Here is a 26,452-nt window from a genome sequence, read left to right as displayed (position 1 = left end):
ACACCGGTTTTAGAATCACTGCATTGGCTCCCCGTGTGTTTCAGGATCGATTTTAAAGTTCTTTTATTGGTTTTTAAATGTCTTAATGGTCTTGGGCCTTCTTATCTCTCAGATCTGCTTTTACCATATGAATCCTCGCGGACCTTGAGGTCCTCTGGTACTGGCCTTTTGACTGTTCCCAAAGTCAGGACACATACTCACGGAGAGGCAGCATTTCAGTGGTATGGTCCTCATCTGTGGAAGAGCCTGCCAGAGGAGCTCAGGGCCGCAGAGAACGTACATGTTTTTAAGAACAGGCTCAAGACCCACCTTTTTAATTTAGCTTTTACTTAACGTTTATTAACGTAATGCTTATTAATTCTATCCTGTTATTCTATTTATTAATTTAGGTTTTACCTAATATTTATTGATTTTATTCTTATTCATTTATTATCTTCTTACTCTATTTATATTTATATTTATATTGTATCCCGTTCTTATTTATTTTATCTTTTAACCCTGTATATATCCTATTGTGTCATATCTCCAGTGTTTCCTCGGAGGGCGCTGTCTGCACCAGCGCTGTGATCGACCGTGGCTGCTGGGGCTCTGGGGGTCCTCTCAGCCTGGCTGGGGGGCTTCTTTGCCTCTCACACACACTAAGCAGTTGTCAAACTCTCACACGCACTGAGCAGTTGACATACTCTCACACACACTAAGCGTAAGTGACGGAGTTACACCGTCCCGGGCCGCAGACAGCTGATCTGGGCGCATACACGCACCACCACCATTAGTTTCTACAATTACCGTGGCTGCGCGTCTTTTCGTCGACCGGGCAGATAAACAAAAAGGGGTGAGAGGTATATTTTGAGCTGCGCAGAGGGTGGTCAACATATTTTTCCCACTTACCTTTAATAAAGCCGGTCGCGTAGACTCCCTGTGATCGCCGATTATACGAGTGGTTATGCAAGCCGATGGTATGGTGTTCCGGGGTTCAAATAGTGGGTTCGGGCGCGCTTGAAAGGTCACGTGAACAGCATTATTATTATTATTTTTTTTGTTATTGTGAAACACTGTAGGCTGCCTGGAATTGGCCATAAATGTCTGTATTTACATATATATGTATTGTAGGAATACAGCTGGAAATAAGCTGAGGAGAAAAGAGTGTTTGGTAAAAGAAATAATAAAGAGATGACGATTATGCCTAGTGGGAGGGGCCATGGGGTAGAAAAGAAGGCTGTCAGGGCCTACCTGGGTTTTTTCGGTGAGATGTTAAAGAGAGGGTAACATGCAGATTGTGTTTTGTATATAGATGTTTGTTTTGTGTTGACTTAAGTTAGTTTTCTATTTTCTTTGTAAATAATCTTTTGTGCACCTGGGAGGCCGGCAGAATAAACTATCCACACTGAATGCTTCCTGACTACGCCTGCATTTGTTCGGGAGAAGTTTTGGAGAGGACCCCGCGACAAGTTGACATACTCTAACACGCACTGAACAGTTGTCATACTCTCACACGCACTGAGCAGTTGTCATACTCTCACACGCACTAACCAATTGTCATACTCTCACACGCACTAAGCAGTTGTCATACTCTCACACGCACTGAGCAGTTGTCATACTCTCACACGCACTGAGCAGTTGTCATACTCTCACACTTACTAACCAATTGTCATACTCTCACACTTACTAACCAATTGTCATACTCTCACACGCACTGAGCAGTTGTCATACTCTCACACGCACTAAGCAGTTGTCATACTCTAACACGCACTGACCAATTGTCATACTCTCACACGCACTAACCAATTGTCATACTCTCACACGCACTAAGCAGTTAAACAACTTGAAGATTATAATGGCTTCAAACTCACATTGAGGCCTGTGGGGCACTATCAGCCACTGAAACAGTAGACAAATGAATATTTTATACCTTAAGGCTGCCTGTTTATTTAAGGGAGATGAACAATACATTACAATTGTATATAATAATATCACAGATGATAGATTAAATAGGTTTTTGATAGATGCTTGTGCATTGTTAAAGTCTTATATGTTGAATTGATCTGAGTATGTCATCTGTTCAAAGCCTCTCCCAGTCAGTGCTGTTCTCTATGCCTGTCTTACTCTACATGATATTTTTTAACATCAGCATGCTAAAGGACTTGTTTGGAAGAGACTGCTATTTTATACGCTAAAATATGTTTTTCTTCTGGTTGGTGAAAACACTTTATTATCCTCTAATAGATTTTTTAAATGCTTGGTGATGGTAGTACCCAAAACTAGCTGCATCAGGTACTTCCCTGTGTATTTGGAGAGGATCAGAAGTCCCAGGAATAAAAAAGCAACTAATTATTTATCTGCACAGCCGTACAAGTGGCTGACTGCTAGTTTGGTCCTCTGAGGCCGTGTCCTAGTCAGTGTGTCTCGCTAGATTTCTCTCTCTTCTGTTAATTGAGCCTTTTTGTTTGTTTTGTGCAGTTCTGGTTAATAAGTGAAATTAATAAAAGCCGCAGAAATATTTTCATTGCATTTCTGTTTGTTCTGTACTTGCTAACTGTCAGTTCAGAAGAAAATGTAGCTGCTGTTTGCCAACAAACTCAGTTCCTTTGCCCGATAATTTACTTCAAAAAAATGCCTACGTATATATTTATAAGCTGAGTTATTATATAGCTGAATAATTATATCTTTCAATTCATAACTAATAATGTTTTATTTTAAATTTGTGTCTTTTAGCTTCTTCTGCTTATTATTGTTATCCATCCATTTTCTTCTGCTTATCAAGGACTGGTTTACCCGGGCAGCAGCCTAAGCAGAGAAGCCCACATCTCCCTCTCCCCAGCCACCTCCTCCACTTCTTCTGGGATAACACCAAGACATCCTCAGGCCAGCTGAGAGATATAGCCTCTCCAGAGTGTCCTAGGTCTGCCCTGGGCCTCTTTCTCCTTTTCTCATCAGCCTCTCTTCAACGTGTAGGAATAGCAGCTCTACTCTGAGCCCCTTTTGAGTAACTGAACTCCTCAGCCTGTCTTTAAGGGAGAGGCAACACCCTTAGAGAAAGCTCGTGTTTTTCATCTGTCAGTCCTCTGCTCACCTGTCCCCAAACTCGTAAACAAGAGAAGATTAAAGTCCTCCGCTTGATGCTGCAAGTCATTGTTTTTTATTGTCTTTTTCTTAATATATTCAGATAATTCTAAAAATATATGTACAACAGTTTGTTTATGCAGTCAGCATTTGTATATATACAGCAGTATTCTCAAACAAGCAACAGTGAACGCACCTGTGTGAGGCAAATTCCACAATCACAGTTCAATCAGTCCCCCCACCCTGACACTTTTTTCCACTTTAAGTGAGGAAATGGAATTAAATCTGACACATCTTTATCTTTTTTGGACATATCAACATATCTTTTTAAGGTTAAGAGAATATGGTCATCAGATTGGAGAAGCTGAACAATCAGAGCTGTGATAATGATATTTAAGGATATTTAAGGTGTGTTGACTGGTTCATAACGTCAGCTCATGTGAGAAAACATCCCATGCTAAAAGTTGCCACTAGCTGCTGGTTGATGGTGAATTTATTGTGTGTTTCCACAGTCTGTACAGATGAAGAGTAGCAGAGCTGGAGATGAGGCAGGAGGAAGAGTTGACTCAATTCAATTTCAGTTTATTTATATAGCGTTAATCACAACAACAGTCACCTCAAGACACTTTATACTGCAAGGTGGAGGCCCTATTGTAATACAGAGGAAACGAAATGATCAAAACAAGCCCTTTTGAGCGAGCACTTGGTGACTGTGGGAAGGAAAAACACAATTTTAACTGGAAGAAACTTCCAGTAGAAGCAGGTATAGGGAGGGGCAGCCTCTGAGGACTGGTTGGGGTTGAGGGGAGGGAGAAAGGACAAAGGACACGCTGTGGAAGAGAGCCACTCTATGAGCTGTTCATTCAGTTTGTGGTTTAGCTTGACTCCATGACGTTTCTGAACTAATGCTTTGCTCAATTAATGTTGCAATGAATTATGGGTGGATTTTACTGATATTCTATCTTTATGTTGTCACCAAACAGATCTACAGATTTAGGATTAGCTACAGGCTCCTCTACCCCTGCTAGCCCTTCTGTCCTGCCCAGGATGGCGCCCCTGGTGCCCCCTCATAAGGTCCAGCAGTCCTACTGTCCATCCAACAGCTCCTTCTCCCCTCTTACAGCCCCTATGGGAGCTCCATCTGTGGTGGCTACAGGCCTTACAGCTACAGCTACGGTGGCGGCTACAGCCTGGGAGGATACAGACACACACCTCACTTTGAGGACGTCCCCCCAGCAGGTTTGTGCAGCAGGCTGAAGAGATGGAACAGCAAGCACTCACATATTCATATGAGTACATTTAGTTGTTTTGAGAGGTGTACTCAACACAGGACAGTGGCTGCAGGTGCTAATTGTTTTGAGTTCAAAGTAATTAAGGCTGCTGTTGAAAAGTTTGTTAATAGAATCTGAAGCTGGTAATGTTCAGGGCTGCAGTACACGTGTAAAGATGACTCTGCTTGTATGACATCATATGTGCCTTTGTGTAACTCAGTGGCAAATAAATTGGGTACCATAGCTCCATATGCCATTAGTTACTTTACAAGTGTAAGGAAAAGCAGAAGGACTTGTTTTTGGTTAAGACCAGTTAAAATGATGAATGTCTTTCATTCAGTTTCCTTGCTTGGTTTAGACACTAACTGGGCGAGCGAGGAGGACGACCACGTGGTGGCCAGAGGAGAATATGACTTTACAGCTGCTTCTCAGGAGGAGCTTTCTATGCAAGCTGGAGAGATGCTCAACCTCGCTCCTAAAGGTGATGAGCTTTTTACTGGCTGCGGGACATTTGATTCTGAGTGCTTTGACCCAAAACCTTCTATTTTTGTTTTCCTTATCTTAGAAATAACAGATGAGGGCTCTTCTTTTGTGTGAGCGTGCCCCATGTTTACAGCTATCTCCCTCGTGTTTAGAGCTACAGCCCCGTGTGCGTGGCTGGCTCCTGGCCAGCGTGGACGGTGAGACCACCGGCTCGTCCCAGCAAACTATGTTAAGATCCTCAGCAAGAGAAGAGACCGCCGGGCCACAGATGTGGAGAGGCTCGCTCAGGCCCAGCAGGCGAACACGCAGGCACCCCAAACAACCTCAGCTGCACAAATCTGTGCCTCTCCTGCAGCCCATAAACGTACAGCATCTACCCGCATCATGTACAGTACATGAATGACCCGTCTCGTCAGATTCATTAGGCTCAGCTGTGTCCCCCTCCTGTGTTTCCTCGTTTCCCTCTGTGTGTATTTATAGTAGTGATGGCCAAACAAAGCTTTCTGAAGCTTGTGTTGAAAAGCGATTCATTACTGGAAGCTTTTTAACACAGTCCTCTGTGGTGACATCTGCTGGTCAAAAATATGAAGAGCAGCTTGAATCTACAAAAAAACTGAACTGCTTCATTATGATTGCCCACTCTGCAGAGTGGAATTCACAATTCACAATTGGACGTCACTGATCACGAGACTGTGGCCAAACGAATCAAGCATCGACAGAGTGCTTCTGAAGCGGTGTGTTGGTGTTTTTGACACACGCGCCGGAGCGTCAGCTTCCAGCGGGCCATCACTAATTTATAGCATTCGTCCTCTTGTGTGCGTTACTGGTCCGTCTGTGTTCCTCCATGCTGTTTTTCCTGCTTGTCATCCTTCGTGTTTTAACTCCATTCCCTCGTGTCCAGGTTTCTTATCTGGTTCTCAGCTTTCCCAGTTTAGGTTTTCCTAGTTTTGTTTCTCGCCTCCCTCGCCTTTGTTTGTATGTCACTCTCCATAAATAAAGCTCACTCACATCAGCAGTGCCTGCATCTTGGGTCCTCCATTCATATCTCAACACACAAACCCTGACATTTATTGTGTAGTTACATACTGCTAGGAAGTACTGACAAAATATGAAATTATGATGCTATTTATGTAGAGGCACAACATCAGCAGTGACATCACTAAAGTTGCCAGGTGAGTCCATAAATAGAACCCGTGACGTGGAGCAGGTATCGCCGTTTTGGACGATGCCACGACGCAGGTATAGACGCAAACGTGCGAGGTCTTCTCGCCCCGTTCGCAGACGCAGGAGAGCCCACAAGGCCTCGGGTGTCCGCAGACGTGGGAGAAGATACCGTCGCAGACATTAGACAATCTCAATAAACATGTAGGATGAACATCAAAACTGTGGTCCAATCAAGTTTTTTTTAGATAATATATGTTGTTGTTGTTTTGTGTGTGTTTGTTATCAATGTTGTGAAAAAAGTTAAGCTTAGTAAGCCATCAAGCACTGATTACTCGTAGAAGAGCACCAATAGGAGACAGAACTAATTAGAAGGTGTTATTATTCAGTCTGTACATCGAATAGAAGGCACTAACCACAAGGTGATCTTCAATGCATCTCTGTGTGAATGTGAACGGGGCGAGAAGACCCCCACTGACTGCATGTCTTTAGACTGTGGGAGGAAGCTGGAGAGAACATGCAGACTCCACACAAAGACCCCGGCCTGATGGGGTTAGGGTCCTGAGCTTGATACCCCAAACTGAACGCAGGACAGAGGAAGGGATGGGTGATGTTCATGTGTGCCCAGGTGTATGATGTGGCTCTTTGCGGTGACACAGTAAAAAATGTGGCTGTTTGTCTGTGACTGGTTGGCTGCCCCAGCCCTGGCCCTTCATGTATTTCAGTAATGTCTTTTTCTCCCGTCACCTCTTCTCATTTACATGTTTTGCCTTTGTGACCCATTCCTTCTGTCACGTGTGTTTTCCCCCCCAGCCATCATGTTCTGTTTGCGCTTAGTTATGTCCATGTCTCATCTCTAGTCCTCTTTTCCCTCTGTATGTATTTACAGTGTACATGTTCCTCGTCGGTTCGTCATGCTAAGTCTGCGTGTCTTATTCCGTCATGTGTCATGTATCACTCCAAATCTCACTGACTTTAACTGATAATAACTGTTTCCTGAGTGTTATGTCTAAAAGGTATTGCACAATTGCCTCTAGTAGAGGATCAGGTTTGTTTTCCACTGATAATGGATTTTAACATGACTGACCAATGATTGTGGAGCACGTTCATGTAGGATCTTATAAATACAACGAGCAAACTTAAATGTTTTAAAATGTTCAAAACTTAATATATTATATTTCTGAAGTATGACGGAAGGAAAAAGTTTCATATTTAAAAAATATCCAATTTCATATGATCAAATTTATGTCAAAAAGTTCATATTTATTCCTCCTATGTCATGTGTGAGTACTGTACTGTAAATGTCATATATATCAGATGATACTGATAACCTAATGCTAATAACTATGCAGAGGTCTCTAGGCCTCGACTTTTATGGAGCATGTGAAGTTTGGGGCAGAGTGGACAAGGAAAAGTTTCTCAGCAGGTTCAACAGGTTGCTACAACACAGGCCGATAAAGTATTGCACTCACTCATCCAAACTGGCAAACATGTAACATACACCCTAAGACTGATCCTGCTTTTTACTCCTTTGCTATGATTTAATTTGATATTATGTAGCCATGGAGACAGTTTGCATAAATTAGAATGTTAGATTCCTGTGATGTCATCAATGCCCGATGTTTTGTTTTAATGTCTTGTGATAGTTCTAAGTGCAGACAAAGTCAGAGTTTAAGTGAGTTTAGTCCAATTTTGATCCAGTTTCTGACATGTGGTCAAAATCTTGGCCGACCTTTACCACACCACGTGCTGTGGGTGTGCGTAAATATCTAGGTGAGTAAAGTCCTTTACCTGTTAAATTCAATTTGTTTTGTCTCTCTGTAGAGGACTTTGAAGAAAAATACGAGGAGCAGGATAAGCTGGGTGAAGGAGGCTTTGGGACTGTCTTCTTTGGAAAACGCAGAGAAGACAATTTCCCAGTATGGCTTCTTATGTGTGCACTTTACAATTCTTCTAGTTCCTCCTGTTCTCTTTTTCTAAAACACATTTTCTCTGTAATGCAGGTGGTGATTAAGCATGTTCCTCAGTTTTTAGTCAGCTACCTACCAGTAAAGTCAGAGTTCAAGTGAGTTTAGTCCAATTTTGATCCAGTTTCTGACATGTGGTCAAAATCTTGGCCGACCTTTACCACAGGTAAAGTGTGCGTAAATATCTAGGTGAGTAAAGTCTCCTTTACCTGTTAAATTCATCTTAATTTGGGGCTTTTACTTCAGGTGTTTTGATTCAGTAGTAACCAAGTGATCTTTGTACAAACTGCAGACCGCCACACTGATCCCTGGTTCCTCAGGATAGAGGACAGGACGTCAGATGGGCGAATCAAGAGCTCCAAACGGAAAGATTGTGCCACAGAAAGACTGGAAAAAGCTTCCCAAAGAAGCAAGGACAGCAAAAGTCCGGTTGGCCTCAGCCATCTTGTCTTGGAGAAGTGTAAGTGAGAGATTCAGAGATTTTTTGTTTTATAGTTATTGATCATCTGTAGGCCTGTGTGGAGTTCAGAGGTCTAATTGGTTTTGGTTTTTGCAGCTGCTTTCAGAAAGAAGAGCAGCAAAGGAAAGTCAAGCAGCGATGTAACAAAACAACCACGCAGTAAAAAGAGCAAGACATCAAGCTCACAGGAGGAGGCCAGCTGCTCCGTCTATGAGTCAGATACACACAGCACATACAAAAGTCACACTAAAGGTAAGAAGTACATAGGTAAGTTTACACCACACCTGCAGTGATAGAGCCTCTTTCCCAAGCTCTCAGAGTTTAGCTGGTATCCATCTGCTAATCACTAGGAAGCTTCTAACAAAGACTGTATGAATGTGTACATTGAGGCAAAGTCAGCTTTCCTACGTACAACTAATCACAACCCCTGTGTTTGTTTTGTCTCTCTGTAGAGGACTTTGACGAAAAATACGAAGAGCAGGATAAGCTGGGTCAAGGAGGCTTTGGGACTGTCTTCTTTGGAAAACGCAGAGAAGACAATTTCCCAGTATGGCTTCTTATGTGTGCACTTTACAATTCTTCTAGTTCCTCCTGTTCTCTTTTTCTAAAACACATTTTCTCTGTAATGCAGGTGGTGATTAAGCATGTTGCTCAGTTTTTAGTCAGCTACCTACCAGTGGTAAGAAATGTTTGTCTTTTTCTGTTGTTTTCCCCCAAAGTGTACCTCAAACAGCCTAATGTTTGAACACTGACCTTGATGTTCTGTTTCTCAAGCTTCTTAATGGTAAAATGACCGAGATTCCCAAGGAGGTGGCATTGCTAATAAAAGTGGGGGCAGGACCAGAGGCTACGAGCAGCAATGTGACGCCCGCTTAAAACGACTGGTATGACTTGGAAGACGAACTCATTATGGTCTTTGAAAGGCCAAAAAAACATAGACTTGGAAGCCTACCTGGCAAACAGAAGAACCTTTGTGCACGAGAGGGAGGTTAAGGTCAGCGAGTGGCAAGATAACATATAAGGTAAACTTTAATGGATAATGTAAATCTGATTATTTGAACGTATTTTTCATTTGTCTGTCTGGTCATAATGAGACAGCTGGTACATGCAGCCGCTGCAATTCAATCCAAGGGTGTCTACCATCGAGACATTAAGCCAGAAAACATTGTGTTTGACACATCGCCTGATCATCCAGCATTTCTATGTGTCAAATTCATCGATTTTGGTATTGGAGTCCCTTTTAGACCAGAAGCAGTCACACGAAGAAATGGTAGGTCGTCAGCCTCACTGTTTAAATGTCCTTGCCTGCCCACAGGCTTAGTGTCCACGTGCTTAGTGCCCACATGAATTCCTTACCATGAATAATTACTCTCTGGATTTTAGGGACCAAATCAGCCGCTGTAAACTGGCAGGACTTTAATGCCACCACAGCAGATTGCGTCACAGTTTTGCAGCTACCTGGCAAGTAATCACTTGCCTTGAAAGTGTCGCCAGTCCCCTAGGCAACATGTGAAAGTGTTCCAGTGTGTACATCTGATCCGGGACCGCTGCAATCTTCGACTGCGCCTCCAGCTGACCCGATGTCCACATCATGGGGGAGCAAAGCGTTGGAGGTGGCGTTGGATAAGGAGGGTGATGCGTCAGTGAGTGCTTATCAGTATCAGTATATGTATGTGTGTGCGTGTCCAGAGTTCAGCTGAGACAGTGTCCTTCGCCCTGGCAGGCTAAGTAAACAGTCTTCCAGCCAACCCAGGTGGCCTTGTAGGGAATGGGAAGGAACAGACTCAACACAGTCGTTATCAGGGAGTTTTTGTTCGGCTCCAGCCTTGAGCCCACAGCTGGCGCCGAAGGGGTAGCCGCATTATGATGCTTTTCTTTTGCAAACAACTCATGAGAATTTCAAGCTGTTTTTAACACTCCGACACTGGTCTCTCAATCTCCCGTTAATAGCTGCGAGTTTCTCCATGATGTTATTAGCCGTCGATTCTGTGGTCTTGTCACTCTTTTGCTCACATAGCAGATTCTGAGACCTCACGACCGCAGCCAACTGATCCGAGATGTAATCCAGCTTCCGCCCAGAGATGTTGTTCTGAGTTGATTCTTTCCTGATGTAATCCAACATACATACGCTCAGAGGTGTTATTCTGAGTTTTCACTGCAGTCGTAAGCGCCTCCAAGCTCTTAACCATGCTGCCTTCAGTGAGCCCTTTCTGAGAAGTCGCACCTGTCGTTCCAATCCCAGCGGGCAGCCTTGTGGGGGTTTGAACAGCCGGTTCCGCTCTCTTAATTCTCCGATAAGCCAGGGCCAAGCCAGCTCCGATCAGCAAGAACCCTGTTATCATGGTTCCGAATAGGTAGATATCTTCAGCGTCCTCGATCGACAGTCCCGCCAGGCACACGATCCTCTGCCACCCATCCATCGTGTATCCGGCAGGGAAAGTACCTCCAGGGCACTCGGGTTCTCCTGAGCCCAGACTTCTCGTTAAAGGGTGTCAATAGCATTCAGAGACCAGTTGATCAAATCCATAATTCTCTTTTAGGTTTTAGACACAGACTGTGAGAGAGTGTTCCAGGGAAAGTAATCCAAAAAAGACACAAGACTAGACAAGGACATAAGAACTAGCAGGGAAGACAAGGGAGAGGAGAAAAAGTGTGTCCGCCTCCTCCGAGAGCCAAAGAAATGAAAATATTTGATGCTGAGCTTGTGGTGATACTCTAAGTCAGTACTGTACTCTGGCTGTTTCAGAGTTTTCACAGTCACTGCTTTCAGGTGTCTCCATTCAGTCACGTCTCCCAACACGATGACTTCTTTTCTTTTGGTTCCCTCTACGTGGAAGTGGTCCCCCAGTGGTCAACAGGTAGGTCTTTCACGAGGTGTAGTACGGTGGCCCCTAGAGACAAAGCATGTACAAACTCCAAAACACTTACAAACTCCAAAACACTTACAAAATCCAAAACACAACGGAAGTGCTCCAGGACGCTAGGGGCAGTGTTGAGCTCGAATTGCAAAATAAACGGCAAGTTTGTTGCAAACACATGGGCTGTATGGGACGGTCTAGTCTCCGTCGCGCTGCCCAGGTTGCCTAGCAACTATGATACTAACCGCTGGAAACGTGTCATACAATTTTGTTTGACAGAAATGAAGGAGAACATATTTTGTTCATTTGTTTGTTTGTTTCTACATGATCTTTGTGTGATTTGATAAGTATCTGAGGCTGAGACCACAGGACTGTAAAACATGATTTTTGGCCTTCATTTCTGTACTGAACAGTCATTTTAAAATTAGCTAGTAAATAACAATTAGCTAATGTTGTTCATGAGACTAAAGTAATATCACTTTGGTAATGTAAATATAATATGGCCAATATTATAGTTATTATATTAATCATTATTAGCTATTACAGCAGTGAACATAAACTCTGTGTCAAATACTGAGCTTCAGTACAGATTCAAGTTGCAGTTATTTATGTCTTATCACCTTAAATCGTCACTCAAAGAGAAGTATCTTTGACAGTGTATATATAGGTGTATCATATATAAGAGACAAATGTTGTTCCTTCAGTATGTTTGCATAACTAAATTTGGCTCAATGCTAACATATATGTGTAAAAAGAAAATGTACGAGCTGTGAAAACTGTTTCTGATATATTAAATATTCGTTTATTGGGTAAGAAAATCATACCATGTCATAACTGCTTTAAGTCATACAGAATAAATATCAGAGCCTTAAACTGGCTGACTTCTGCTAAATGGGTCAAACTGGGCAGAAAGTATACAAACACATATCATCCTTATAGAATATGATGTAACACTATAGATCAACTTACCTCAGAATATATAAAGCATATAAACAATTACAGCATTATGATGCAACAAACACAGCAGTACTACTAATCCAAAATACTCAGCTTCATAGAACTGAAACAAACATTTATTTTTAGCTCCATTCTGCTGCTGATACATACTTTAGGTTTCTGAATATTAAACTTGTTGCTGCCTTTCATAGTGTGTAACTTGAAGGCCCTGAGTACTTTCTCCCACACTGAAAACACTGGAATGATAAAACTATTTGAACATTACCTAATAAGACTGATTCAGGACAGACAAATAGTTATGCTAAACTTTTCTAGCAGTCCTTCACAAACAGGGAACAGTCTGTCTATTCTCTCCGTCTGTCAGCTGATGCTGGGTCTTCCTCCTCCTCTTCCTCACACACTGCTGAGTTTGTCCTGGTGGATCATCAGGGGTGCAAAGCCTCACAGATGATGTGCAGCAGTGGGTCCCTCAGTCTGTCCTCACTCTGGACACTTGCAGTTGTCACACATGGAAATCAAATGTGTGATAAGCTGCAGGATTCAAACACAAGTGTAATTTATAAATACATGTTCATACTTTTATTACACAATCAGAGAGAAAGAAACAGAGAGAGAGTGCAGGACAGACAGACAGGTGACAGTCTCAGGTGTTTACACTGCTACAAAACAGCACCAAAGAAGGAGGATTCAGTGTTTGTGTTATTACGAGTGCTAAACAAGAAGATTTCCCAGCTGGTACAGTGGACACATGTGTGACTCCTGTGATTAAAGCATCTTTCTTTCAGCGTAACGAGTGAACCGTCAGCTCGTTCAAACACACGTTGAAGTCCGTTTGGTTCGACACCACCGAACAGAGGCAGCAATTTAACATAGCTAACATTAACAGTGCAGTGAATCCTGCTTGTGACGTGATATTCAGGACTGCAAACCGAGCAGCATCACTGACTTTCAGCTTGTTGTGTTTGTGGATATATGACTGACTTTAATTATCCATAAAATCATCACATTCTCTGTAAGATTAAGGCCAACTATTGAACGGCATATATTTTGAAGTAAAGGCTTTAAAACCAAGTTAGTACAAACATCGCTAATGTCACATAGCTTTCCCGACATGTGGCCAACAGTAATGTTTTAATGTTCTTCATTATTAAACATTTGCGCATAAATAAGTGACATAATATTACTTACTTACTTTTGAAAGTTTACTCTTCGGCCGCTCCATTTTTTTCAGAAAAATTATCTACACCACCGCCGCACTATGAAGTCTGGGATATGTTGGGCCATAAAAGCTACAGCGACCCATCCTTAAAATTCAGGGAAATGAAGGACGCATTTGACGGCCGCATTTCGAGCAGCCCTTGAATTGGGACAGCTTTCTTCGCGTTGCTGTGACGTAATCGGTCTTGAAATGCAGCCTTTAAGGCTGCAGACCCTGGCTGTGTCCTTCAAAAGAGACTCTACGCCAGGAGTGTCAAACTCCAGGCCTCGAGGGCCGATTTCCTGCAGGTTTTAGATCTCACCCTGGGTCAACACACCTGAATCAAGTGATCAGTTCATTACCAGGCCTTTGGAGAACTTCAACACATGTTGAGGAGGTAATTTAGCCATTTAAATCAGCTGTGTTGGATCAAGGACACATCTAAAACATGCAGGACTGTTGGAACTCCACCTGGAAAAGATCCAGTGTGCTCTGTTTCACTCCCCGTTGAAGGCATGTGTTGGACTTTGTTCAAAAAACAGCCATGCCGGTATACTTGAACCATTTTCATTAGGAAACACAGTGCTTTCGACTGTTTTCATATTTTAGTCTACTAAAGTATGACTTTGTTAGTTTCTCCAGCCACATTTTTCATCAGCTGAACTGCATAGGTGGCTTCTGATCAGTAGGACCTTCCAAGATTTGGCTTTCATTGGTACAGCTTGAAGTAATTTCTTGTAAACACACATTTCTCTTGTGTTCTTAACAGTTCTTCCACCCTCTTTTTGGTATATTAGTCAACAAAAGGATCGGTTCACACACATGTGGTAGGCCAGTTAGCTCAGCTGGTCAGAGCGTGGTGCTAATAACGCCAAGGTCATGGGTTCAATCCCCATACTGCCTATTCCACTAGCCATCCAAGGTGCTGTGTCATGATAGACTGTGGATTTTATTTGGTGGGATCCAAGAAAAAAACATCTGCCAACTTCCAAGTGAGTGATGTACGCAACTACGAATGACAGCAAACCACAAAATTCACTGACACATGACACGCTAATGAATACATTATATGCTTAGCTACAATATCCAAATCACTTTTCCAGCTACTTTCTGGATAAATCACTCATTTCCAAAGTCTGACACAGCATACTGCATCAAAAACTGCTGCTTTATATCACACCTATCGACCCTAACATTAGAAGACGTACACCATGTATTGTTTTGTGGCAAATTTCTTCTTAAAGCGTTGTTTGTAAGTCAACAGAAAACTTTTTTTTCCCACTATGTTGAAGTAATTTCTTGTAAACACACATTTCTCTTGTGTTCTTAACAGTTCTTCCACACTCTTGTTTGGTATATTAGACAAAAAAAGCTGTCTCATGGTAGACTGTGGTTTTTGTTTGGTGGGATCCAAGAAAAAACCCTCTGCCAACTTCCAGGTGACAGATCGGGCCACGTAAGCTTTATGACCTCCATTGGCAGATGATACTCTGGCTTAGTGGGTGGATCCACTGTGCATGTGGCAGGTAGGACTACGTTTTTAAGAGCTTGATACATGGGAGAAATGCTGTGGCATGCTCTTATTTCAAGCAACAATCAATTATTTCAAGCAACAACCAAGCAATATCCACCAGCCACGTGACCAACCCAACACCAGCAGTTGGCTCAAACAGACTCAAACGAACGTTCATGAAAAGTGGGAACTTCTGCCAAACCACGTGGCCTAACGGACAAGGCGTCTGACTTCGGATCAGAAGATTGAGGGTTCGACTCCCTTCGTGGTTGGTTGTGACACCCCTTTTTTACATATATGTATATATATATGTTTCTATCTATCCATATATACGTATATACACATACGCACATATACACATTTTCAATAACCCCATTAACACCTCAAAGGATACACAACCTACAAATATATATATACCCATACCAACATACCCGTGCACCCGTACACACATGAAAATATTAGACAAGAACACCCTATCAAATCTCTACCTCTTCCCTGTACCCTGTAAAAACCATCTCCTTAAACCGCTTTTTAAACTGTGTCATGCTCGGACATTGCTTTATATCTTTACTTAGTCTGTTCCACAGCTTCACTCCACACACAGAGATGCAAAAACTTTTTAATGTTGTACGGATACAACATTAAAAATTTTAAATTTAATTCCCCCCTCAAATTGTATCCCTGTTCTCTTTTAGAAAACATTTTTAGAATATTGTCAGGAAGCAGGTTATTTATTGCTTTATATATAATTTGTGCAGTGAGAAAATGAACCAGATCTGTGAATTTTAGAATTTTTGATTTTAAGAATAGTGGATTTGTATGATCTCTGTAACCAGTTTTATGGATTATCCTTATGGCCCTTTTTTGTAATATAAAGATTGATGATAGCGAACATTTGTAAGTATTGCCCCACACCTCTGCACAGTAATTCAAATACGGTGCAATCAGGGAACAATAGAGAATGTGGAGTGATTTGTGGTCCAGAATGTGTTTTACTTTACTCAAGATTGAGACACTTCTTGAAATTTTGTTATGTATATGATTTATATGAGTTTAATTTATCATCTATAATCACACCAAGAAACTTATGTTCAAGTACTCTTTCAATTTCCACACCATCTATATGAATCTGCACTTGTGCATTTCTAAGGGAATTCCCAAATAAGATTATTTTAGTTTTACTTAGATTTAGCGATAGTTTGTTCCTGTTAAACCATTTTTTAATTTTGCACATTTCTGAAGTAATTCTATCCAGCAGCTCCTTTAGATTCCCCCCAGAACAAAAAATATTTGTGTCATCTGCAAATAATACTAATTTTAATATATCAGATGCCTTACAAATATCATTTATATAAATAATAAATAATTTTGGACCCAGTACAGAGCCTTGTGGAACACCACAAGCAATGTCCAAGCATGATGAGGAATGGACACCCAGCTTCCTGTCACTTAAATAATTTTTCACCCATTGCAGTACAACCCCCCTGATCCCGTACCGTTCCAGTTTATTAATTAATATATCATGATTGATTGTGTCGAATGCTTTCTTGAGATCCAGAAATACTCCAGCTGCATACTGTTTCTGATCTATAGCATTCGTAATCTCCTCAATTGATTCGATTAATGCCAGAGATGTTGATGTTTTTGATCTGAATCCATATTGACTGTCAGAGAGTAATTTATATTTATCTAAGAATTTGTCTAATCGTTTATTAAACAGGTTTTCTAGGATTTTGGAGAATTGTGGTAGTAAAGAAACAGGCCTGTAATTTGTGAAGTGGCATCTATCCCCAGTTTTATACAGCGGCACAACTTTAGCTATTTTCATTTTGTTTGGCACTTTTCCCGTCTGAAATGATAAGTTGCAAATATATGTTAGAGGTCCTACAATTCCTTCAATGACCTTCTTGACGATTACCATGTCAATATCATTACAATCAGTTGATGTTTTATATTTACTCATGTGTACAATGTCAATTATTTCTTTTTCCTCCACTGATGTGAGGAACATTGAGTTAGGGTTCCTATCAATCAGGTTTTCACTACAGTCTACTGATGGCAGTGACTCAGGAATTTGTTCTGCCAGTTTTGGTCCAATATTTACAAAATAATGATTAAAGCTGTTGACCTTATCAGCAGTGTTTTCCATAATATTGCCATTGTCGATAAAGTATTGAGGATAACTTTGCTGTCCAGAATTATTTTTAATGATACCATTTAAAACGTCCCATATTCCCTTCATATTATGTTTATTGTTGTTCAATATTTTAGTATAATACTCCTTTCTAAATACACGTATAATATTGGTCAACTTATTTTTGTATTTTTCATATTTATTTTCAGCATCTTTTGGTCGTTGTTTTAGGAATTCCCTATAGAGTGTATTTTTCTTTTTACATGCATTTTGTAAACCCTTAGTGATCCATGGTCTATCTGAATATTTGTGCTTTCTGTTGTATTTTATTGTTGGACAGTTTTTATCGTACAATTCCATGAATATTCTTAAAAATATGCCATATGCAATATCAATATCAGTTTCTTTGTACACATTGTCCCAGTCCTGATTTAATAGATCATTCTTAAGTGCATTCATAGTTTCTTCTGTCCTTACACGTCTGTATCTCAGTTGTTCTTGATGCTGATTTTTCTTATAATTAGTGTCATAAACTGCAAAAACTGGTAGGTGATCACTGATGTCATTAATTAATATTCCCCTCACAATGTTGTTTTCCATATTGTTAGTGAAAATATTGTCAAGTAAGGTGGCACAATGTGGTGTAATTCTGCTAGGCATGGTTATTTTAGGATGTAAACGCAAACTGTACATAGTGCTTAGGAATTCGTCGGTCATTTTATGCTTTTTTGGATTCAACATGTCAATATTAAAATCACCACAGATAAACATAACTTTTTGATTTGTTTTAGAGAACATTTACTCTATGAAGTCATTAAATACTTGAATACTAGAGCCAGGTGTTCTATATATACAGCTAATTATTACATTTTTCTCTTTTTCCTTATAAATTTAAATTGTTATACATTCTAATAAATTATCAATTACAGTTGTCATGCTTTCTACCACCTTGTAATTTAGGTTTTTATCCACATACACAGCTACTCCCCCTCCGCTCTTGTTCCTTCTATTTACAAAATTCACTTCATATCCCTCCAGTCCAAAGTCCAGTCCTTTCTCCGCATTGATCCATGTTTCAGAAATGGCAATAATTCCAAATGGATTTGTCAACTCATTTAGATATTCCTTTATATTGTTGAAGTATGAAGCGAAATTGATTCATTAAATCCTGAATCGACTTTTAAATATAAATGTATTTTGCCAGAAACGCCAGAATCTCAGGTTAAGGCTCACAAAACTATTTCAACAACCACCAACCAGTAAATGAGAGCAGGTACACGGACTCCACACAAAGACGTAAACACAGACCCGAAGCATCACAATCAGCTTTCTCTTTCTCGGCTTTCTCACCCGACGGCCCGTACACGGACACGCCGTCGGGGCTGAAAGCCGACAACTCACTGACCGCGTCAGCGGTTTCTGCAGGTTTTATCTCTCTCTAACCAAAATTCACTGAAGCAGCAGCAGAAGATCCAAACTACGCTCCACATTTGATAAATCTTGTCATTAATCCCCTCTGACTTTTGCTGTTTTGTTTCCACCGCCTGCACAGCTCTCTCTCTCTCAGTGTACTTCAAGAACAGTTTCCCATCTCAAATCTGTTTCCTGCATTATTTATTCGCTTTATTATGCACGAGTCATATACAGTGCTGTTGGTCGCTGTTTTTCCCCACCAGAAAATGACCTTGAAAAGAATCATTTCTGCTGTTTTATAACGAAGAAATTGAAACTTTTTAAAATGATGCCAAATTGCTAAACTTTTGCTGTGTCTGTAATCAAACCTCTGTAACTTTGCTCTGCTTCACTTCAGCAGCATCAGGTAATGGTCAGATGTTGATTCATGGTTTTCTTCACTTTTTGTTCTACTGCAGAATATTTTAAAGTGTATCTGCTACAGAAAACAGGGCAGGAAAATCTCCTTCATGTTTTTCTGTGTTTTATCCTTAGTTACTTTGACACAAAGGCCTCTGCTGTGATGCTCACACCTCTGATGAAGTCTCACATGTGTCAGTACTGATAAATTATCAGAATTATAATATTTCTGACTGTCTGAGGCAAAATCAAATTGAATCGAATCAGGACCTCGTGAATCGGAATCGAATGGATTACAGAAATCAGTGATGATACCCAGCGGTAGTGAGCAGCCTAGGCCCGACAGAAGTGGATGTAGCTGTGGGTAAAAAGGTGGAAAGAACTACTGATAAATTTTTTGTTAAGTTAAGGCCTGATCCTTCTGAAATTCATAGCCAGCTCTGACACGGAGCCATCAATCTCTGGGCGCTGAAAAAGCAGCAGTGTATCCAGAAAACACATTATATGCTGCGATAAATGCCCAAGCGTCGCCTCTAACACTGCCTTTCATTGGCAGCAAAAAAACAGGTCGTCAGAGGACACAGGATGACATCATACTATAAGGCTTATATGACATCATACTGTATGCCTATATGACATCAATCTGAATGCATATACGATATCAAGCTCTCGTTCCAGGACTTCAAGTTGAGTGCATACATGAGACAAGGCTTTATGACATAAATGACATCTGTGACAATATTGTGTTTTCCAGTCTTTCTGTGGCACAATCTTTCCGTTTGGAGCTCTTGATTCGCCCATCTGACGTCCTGTCCTCTATCCTGAGGAACCAAGGATCAGTGTGGCGGTCTGCAGGTTGTACAGAGATCACTTGGTTACTACTGAATCAAAACACCTGAAGTAAAAGCCCCAAATGAAGATGAATTTAACAGGTAAAGGAGACTTTACTCACCTAGATATTTACGCACACCCACAGCACGTGGTGTGGTAAAGGTCGGCCAAGATTTTGACCACATGTCAGAAACTGGATCAAAATTGGACTAAACTCACTTGAACTCTGACTTTGTCTGCACTTAGAACTATCACAAGACATTAAAACAAAACATCGGGCATTGATGACATCACAGGAATCTAACATTCTAATCTATGCAAACTGTCTCCATGGCTACATAATATCAAATTAAATCATAGCAAAGGAGTAAAAAGCAGGATCAGTCTTAGGGTGTATGTTACATGTTTGCCAGTTTGGATGAGTGAGTGCAATACTTCATCGGCCTGTGTTGTAGCAACCTGTTGAACCTGCTGAGAAACTTTTCTTTGTCCACTCTGCCCCAAACTTCACATGCTCCATAAAAGTCGAGGCCTAGAGACCTCTGCATAGTTATTAGCATTAGGTTATCAGTATCATCTGATATATATGACATTTACAGTACAGTACTCACACATGACATAGGAGGAATAAATATGAACTTTTTGACATAAATTTGATCATATGAAATTGGATTTTTTTTAAATATGAAACTTTTTCCTTCCGTCATACTTCAGAAATATAATATATTAAGTTTTGAACATTTTAAAACATTTAAGTTTGCTCGTTGTATTTATAAGATCCTACATGAACGTGCTCCACAATCATTGGTCAGTCATGTTAAAATCCATTATCAGTGGAAAACAAACCTGATCCTCTACTAGAGGCAATTGTGCAATACCTTTTAGACATAACACTCAGCAAACAGTTATTATCAGTTAAAGTCAGTGAGATTTGGAGTGATACATGACACATGACGGAATAAGACACGCAGACTTAGCATGACGAACCGACGAGGAACACGTACACTGTAAATACATACAGAGGGAAAAGAGGACTAGAGATGAGACATGGACATAACTAAGCACAAACAGAACATGATGGCTGGGGGGGAAAACACACGTGACAGAAGGAATGGGTCACAAGGGCAAAACATGTAAACGAGAGGAGGAGACGGGAGAAAAAGACATTAGTGAAATACATGAAGGGCCAGGGCTGGGGCAGCCAACCAGTCACAGACAAACAGCCACATTTTTTACTGTGTCACCGCAAAGAGCCACATCATACACCTGGGCACACATGAACATCACCCACCCCTTCCTCTGTCCTGCGTTCAGTTTAGGGTATCAAACTCAGGACCCTAACCCCATCAGGCCGGGGTCTTTGTGTGGAGTCTGCATGTTCTCTCCAGCTTCCTCCCACAGTCTAAAGACATGCAGTTAGTGGGGGTCTTCTCGCCCCGTTCACATTCACACAGAGATGCATTGAAGATCACCTTGTGGTTAGTGCCTTCTATTCGATGTACAGACTGAATAATAACACCTTCTAATTAGTTCTGTCTCCTATTGGTGCTCTTCTACGAGTAGTCAGTGCTTGATGGCTTACTAAGCTTAACTTTTTTCACAACATTGATAACAAACACACACAAAACAACAACAACATATATTATCTAAAAAAAACTTGATTGGACCACAGTTTGATGTTCATCCTACATGTTTATTGAGATCGTCTAATGTCTGCGACGGTATCTTCTCCCACGTCTGCGGACACCCGAGGCCTTGTGGGATCTCCTGCGTCTGCGAACGGGGCGAGAAGACCTCGCATGTTTGCGTCTATACCTGCGTTGTGGCATCGTCCAAAATGGCGGTACCTGCTCCACGTCACGGGTTCTATTTATGGACTCACCTGGCAACTTTAGTGATGTCACTGCTGATGTTGTCACTGTTGGTGTGACCTCATGACTCATTCATCCCATCTGAACTGTGGTGTAATTATGAGGTCACAGGGGGATGTAAATTTATTCACAAAGTTGAAAGAGAGTTTGGGTCATAACTCAAAGACACAATGATGCAGTCAAATCATTGGAATTAAATATCTGTAAATTACACGATTTAGAGGGGTCTGACATCACATCCACTCTCTCTGTTGTGATGTCAAATATCAATGACCAAACCCCACGACCGACAAATAACACAGAACACGCAGCCAGTGACGCACCAAACACACACCACGTTTAGTGACCAATAAATCAAGCACCACAGGTGGTGTAAATGACAGCTCAGGGATGTGTAATGATGTTGATTTTTTCTGTTCTTGTTCCTTTTTACCAAGCCGGGTTTGTTGGTCCTTGTTTCCCTCTCCTGCTGAGTTCCTCCTGACGGAGTTCATAAGCCAGTCAAAGATCTGCACGTCACAATGGACTGAGATGTCGACTTCCTCCCACCAAAAAAAAGAAAAAAGTAAAGTCGTCATGCAGCAGGAGAACAAAAAGTCATACTACAGCTACTGCACCCCTCTAATTTATTAGATTCTTTCAATCATGTGTTTCATAGGAGCCTCGGAGCACTTCTGCAAACTAAATGAGCTGTGCTGGAACTTACACCATCACGTAACCCATAAAGGAAATCTCTTATTCATAAAAATAAAAAAATGTTTGCTTTGATTACTCCTTGAGAAACTGAATGTCACGGTCCTGGGTCGCTGGCTCAGTGTTTTTTGTTTTGTTTTATTAATCTTTGATTTCTTGATGTGTGATGTTACTTCTTAGGTTTTGGTTCTGTGTCCCCGCTGTTCTGTGTTGGTACTGTGCCTCTACAGAAATAGCATCATAATTTCATATTTTGTCAGCACTTCCTAGCAGTATGTAACTACACAATAAATGTCAGGGTTTGCGTGTTGAGATATGAATGGAGGACCCAAGATGCAGGCACTGCTGATGTGAGTGAGCTTTATTTATGGAGAGTGACATACAAACAAAGGCGAGGGAGGTGAGAAACAAAACTAGGAAAACCTAAACTGGGAAAGCTGAGAACCAAATAAGAAACCTGGACACGAGGGAATGGAGTTAAAACACGAAGGATGACAAGCAGGAAAAACAGCATGGAGGAACACAGACGGACCAGTAACGCACACAAGAGGACGAATGCTATAAATTAGTGATGGCCCGCTTGAAGCTGATGCTCCGGCGCGTGTGTCAAAAACACCAACACACCGCTTCAGAAGCACTCTGTCGATGCTTGATTCGTTTGGCCACAGTCACGTGATCAGTGACGTCCAATTGTGAATTGTGAATTCCACTCTGCAGAGTGGGCAATCATAATGAAGCAGTTCAGTTTTTTTGTAGATTCAAGCTGCTCTTCATATTTTTGACCAGCAGATGTCACCACAGAGGACTGTGTTAAAAAGCTTCCAGTAATGAATCGTTTTTCAACACAAGCTTCAGAAAGCTTTGTTTGGCCATCACTACTATAAATACACACAGAGGGAAACGAGGAAACACAGGAGGGGGACACAGCTGAGCCTAATGAATCTGACGAGACGGGTCATTCATGTACTGTACATGATGCGGGTAGATGCTGTACGTTTATGGGCTGCAGGAGAGGCACAGATTTGTGCAGCTGAGGTTGTTTGGGGTGCCTGCGTGTTCGCCTGCTGGGCCTGAGCAAGCCTCTCCACATCTGTGGCCCGGCGGTCTCTTCTCTTGCTGAGGATCTTAACATAGTTTGCTGGGACGAGCCGGTGGTCTCACCGTCCACGCTGGCCAGGAGCCAGCCACGCACACGGGGCTGTAGCTCTAAACACGAGGGAGATAGTTGTAAACATGGGGCACGCTCACACAAAAGAAGAGCCCTCATCTGTTATTTCTAAGATAAGGAAAACAAAAATAGAAGGTTTTGGGTCAAAGCACTCAGAATCAAATGTCCCGCAGCCAGTAAAAAGCTCATCACCTTTAGGAGCGAGGTTGAGAATCTCTCCAGCTTGCATAGAAAGCTCCTCCTGAGAAGCAGCTGTAAAGTCATATTCTCCTCTGGCCACCACGTGGTCATCCTCCTCGCTCGCCCAGTTAGTGTCTAAACCAAGCAAGGAAACTGAATGAAAGACATTCATCATTTTAACTGGTCTTAACCAAAAACAAGTCCTTCTGCTTTTCCTTACACTTGTAAAGTAACTAATGGCATATGGAGCTATGGTACCCAATTTATTTGCCACTGAGTTACACAAAGGCACATATGATGTCATACAAGCAGACTCATCTTTACACGTGTACTGCAGCCCTGAACATTACCAGCTTCAGATTCTATTAACAAACTTTGCAACAGCAGCCTTAATTACTTTTAACTCAAAACAATTAGCACCTGCAGCCACTGTCCTGTGTTGAGTACACCTCTCAAAACAACTAAATGTACTCATATGAATATGTGAGTGCTTGCTGTTCCATCTCTTCAGCCTGCTGCACAAACCTGCTGGGGGGACGTCCTCAAAGTGAGGTGTGTGTCTGTATCCTCCCAGGCTGTAGCCGCCACCGTAGCTGTAGCTGTAAGGCCTGTAGCCACCACAGATGGAGCTCCCATAGGGGCTGTAAGAGGGGAGAAGGAGCTGTTGGATGGACAGTAGGACTGCTGGACCTTATGAGGGGGCACCAGGGGCGCCATCCTGGGCAGGACAGACGGGCTAGCAGGGGTAGAGGAGCCTGTAGCTAATCCTAAATCTGTAGATCTGTTTGGTGACAACATAAAGATAGAATATCAGTAAAATCCACCCATAATTCATTGCAACATTAATTGAGCAAAGCATTAGTTCAGAAACGTCATGGAGTCAAGCTAAACCAAAAACTGAATGAACAGCTCATAGAGTGGCTCTCTTCCACAGCGTGTCCTTTGTCCTTTCTCCCTCCCCTCAACCCCAACCAGTCCTCAGAGGCTGCCCCTCCCTATACCTGCTTCTACTGGAAGTTTCTTCCAGTTAAAATGGTGTTTTTCCTTCCCACAGTCACCAAGTGCTCGCTCAAAAGGGCTTGTTTTGATCATTTCGTTTCCTCTGTATTACAATAGGGCCTCCACCTTGCAGTATAAAGTGTCTTGAGGTGACTGTTGTTGTGATTAACGCTATATAAATAAACTGAAATTGAATTGAGTCAACTTTTCCTCCTGCCTCATCTCCAGCTCTGCTACTCTTCATCTGTACAGACTGTGGAAACACACAATAAATTCACCATCAAACAGCAGCTAGCGGCAACTTTTAGCATGGGATGTTTTCTCACATGAGCTGACGTTATGAACCAGTCAACACACCTTAAATATCCTTAAATATCATTATCACAGCTCTGATTGTTCAGCTTCTCCAATCTGATGACCATATTCTCTTAACCTTAAAAACATATGTTGATATGTCCAAAAAAGATAAAGATGTGTCAGATTTAATTCCATTTCCTCACTTAAAGTGGAAAAAAGTGTCAGGGTGGGGGGACTGATTGAACTGTGATTGTGGAATTTGCCTCACACAGGAGCGTTCACTGTTGCTTGTTTGAGAATACTGCTGTATATATACAAATGCTGACTGCATAAACAAAAGGAGAAAGAGGCCCAGGGCAGACCTAGGACACTCTGGAGAGGCTATATCTCTCAGCTGGCCTGAAGATGTCTTGATGTTATCCCAGAAGAAGTGGAGGAGGTGGCTGGGGAGAGGGAGATGTGGGCTTCTCTGCTTAGGCTGCTGCCCGGGTAAACCAGTCCTTGATAAGCAGAAGAAAATGGATGGATAACAATAATAAGCAGAAGAAGCTAAAAGACACAAATTTAAAATAAAACATTATTAGTTATGAATTGAAAGATATAATTATTCAGCTATATAATAACTCAGCTTATAAATATATATGTAGGCATTTTTTTGAAGGAAATTATCGGGCAAAGGAACTGAGTTTGTTGGCAAACAGCAGCTACATTTTCTTCTGAACTGACAGTTAGCAAGTACAGAACAAACAGAAATGCAATGAAAATATTTCTGCGGCTTTTATTAATTTCACTTATTAACCAGAACTGCACAAAACAAACAAAAAGGCTCAATTAACAGAAGAGAGAGAAATCTAGCGAGACACACTGACTAGGACACGGCCTCAGAGGACCAAACTAGCAGTCAGCCACTTGTACGGCTGTGCAGATAAATAATTAGTTGCTTTTTTATTCCTGGGACTTCTGATCCTCTCCAAATACACAGGGAAGTACCTGATGCAGCTAGTTTTGGGTATTACCATCTGTTAGAAGATAATAAAGTGTTTTCACCAACAAGAAGAAAAACATATTTTAGCGTATAAAATAGCAGTCTCTTCCAAACAAGTCCTTTAGCATGCTGATGTTAAAAAATATCATGTAGAGTAAGACAGGCATAGAGAACAGCACTGACTGGGAGAGGCTTTGAACAGATGACATACTCAGATCAATTCAACATATAAGACTTTAACAATGCACAAGCATCTATCAAAAACCTATTTAATCTATCATCTGTGATATTATTATATACAATTATAATGTATTGTTCATCTACCTTAAATAAACAGGCAGCCTTAAGGTATGAAATATTCATTTGTCTACTGTTTCAGTGGCTGATAGTGCCCCACAGGCCTCAATGTGAGTTTGAAGCCATTATAATCTTCAAGTTGTTTAACGATAAACAGATTTTGAATGAAAGCCACGGAACTTCGGTAGCACAAAAAAGTCTATATTCTTTGTGTCCATATGGATCAGTCATATTACCATTATTTCCCGCTAAGGTTG

General features: G+C 41.4%; 3 long non-coding RNA genes, 2 other non-coding genes and 1 pseudogene across 7 annotated transcripts in view; 4 read left to right on the top strand and 2 right to left on the bottom strand.

Moving 5' to 3' along the window:
* Positions 1-1,938: 1,938 nt before the first annotated feature.
* LOC146490439 (uncharacterized) lies at positions 1,939-5,137 on the top strand. 2 transcript variants are annotated; one of them, XR_014872741.1, is made up of 3 exons: positions 1,939-4,299; positions 4,690-4,812; positions 4,967-5,137. It is a non-coding gene; the product is annotated as an uncharacterized LOC146490439 (long non-coding RNA). The 2 variants fall into 2 exon arrangements; XR_014872742.1 differs by lacking the exon at positions 4,967-5,137 and adding an exon at positions 4,897-4,946.
* A 2,488-nt stretch (positions 5,138-7,625) lies between these two features.
* On the top strand, positions 7,626-9,800 carry LOC146490438 (uncharacterized). Its single transcript, XR_014872740.1, has 3 exons — positions 7,626-7,748; positions 8,132-9,672; positions 9,786-9,800. It is a non-coding gene; the product is annotated as an uncharacterized LOC146490438 (long non-coding RNA).
* The window catches only part of LOC146490431 (uncharacterized), a 112,800-nt gene continuing 94,099 nt past the window's right edge, over positions 7,752-26,452 (bottom strand). Inside the window, exons 3-4 of one of the 2 annotated variants that reach the window (XR_014872744.1) lie at positions 8,152-8,498; positions 7,752-7,766 (exon numbers count right to left, since the gene is read on the bottom strand). This is a non-coding gene — a long non-coding RNA (uncharacterized LOC146490431). Of the gene's footprint in view, positions 7,767-8,151; positions 8,499-26,452 lie in introns of those variants that run through there. The other variant, XR_014872745.1, reaches the window with a different exon arrangement.
* Positions 10,015-11,082, bottom strand: LOC146490437 (uncharacterized; annotated as a pseudogene).
* Positions 14,246-14,319, top strand: trnai-aau (transfer RNA isoleucine (anticodon AAU)). The gene has a single exon. It is a non-coding gene; the product is annotated as a tRNA-Ile (tRNA).
* On the top strand, positions 15,128-15,200 carry trnar-ucg (transfer RNA arginine (anticodon UCG)). The gene has a single exon. It is a non-coding gene; the product is annotated as a tRNA-Arg (tRNA).

This window comes from Neolamprologus multifasciatus, unplaced genomic scaffold (assembly GCF_963576455.1).
Source record: "Neolamprologus multifasciatus unplaced genomic scaffold, fNeoMul1.2 chr13_unloc_1, whole genome shotgun sequence".
NCBI lineage: Eukaryota > Metazoa > Chordata > Actinopteri > Cichliformes > Cichlidae > Neolamprologus > Neolamprologus multifasciatus.
This window is presented reverse-complemented; position numbering and strand designations above follow the sequence as displayed.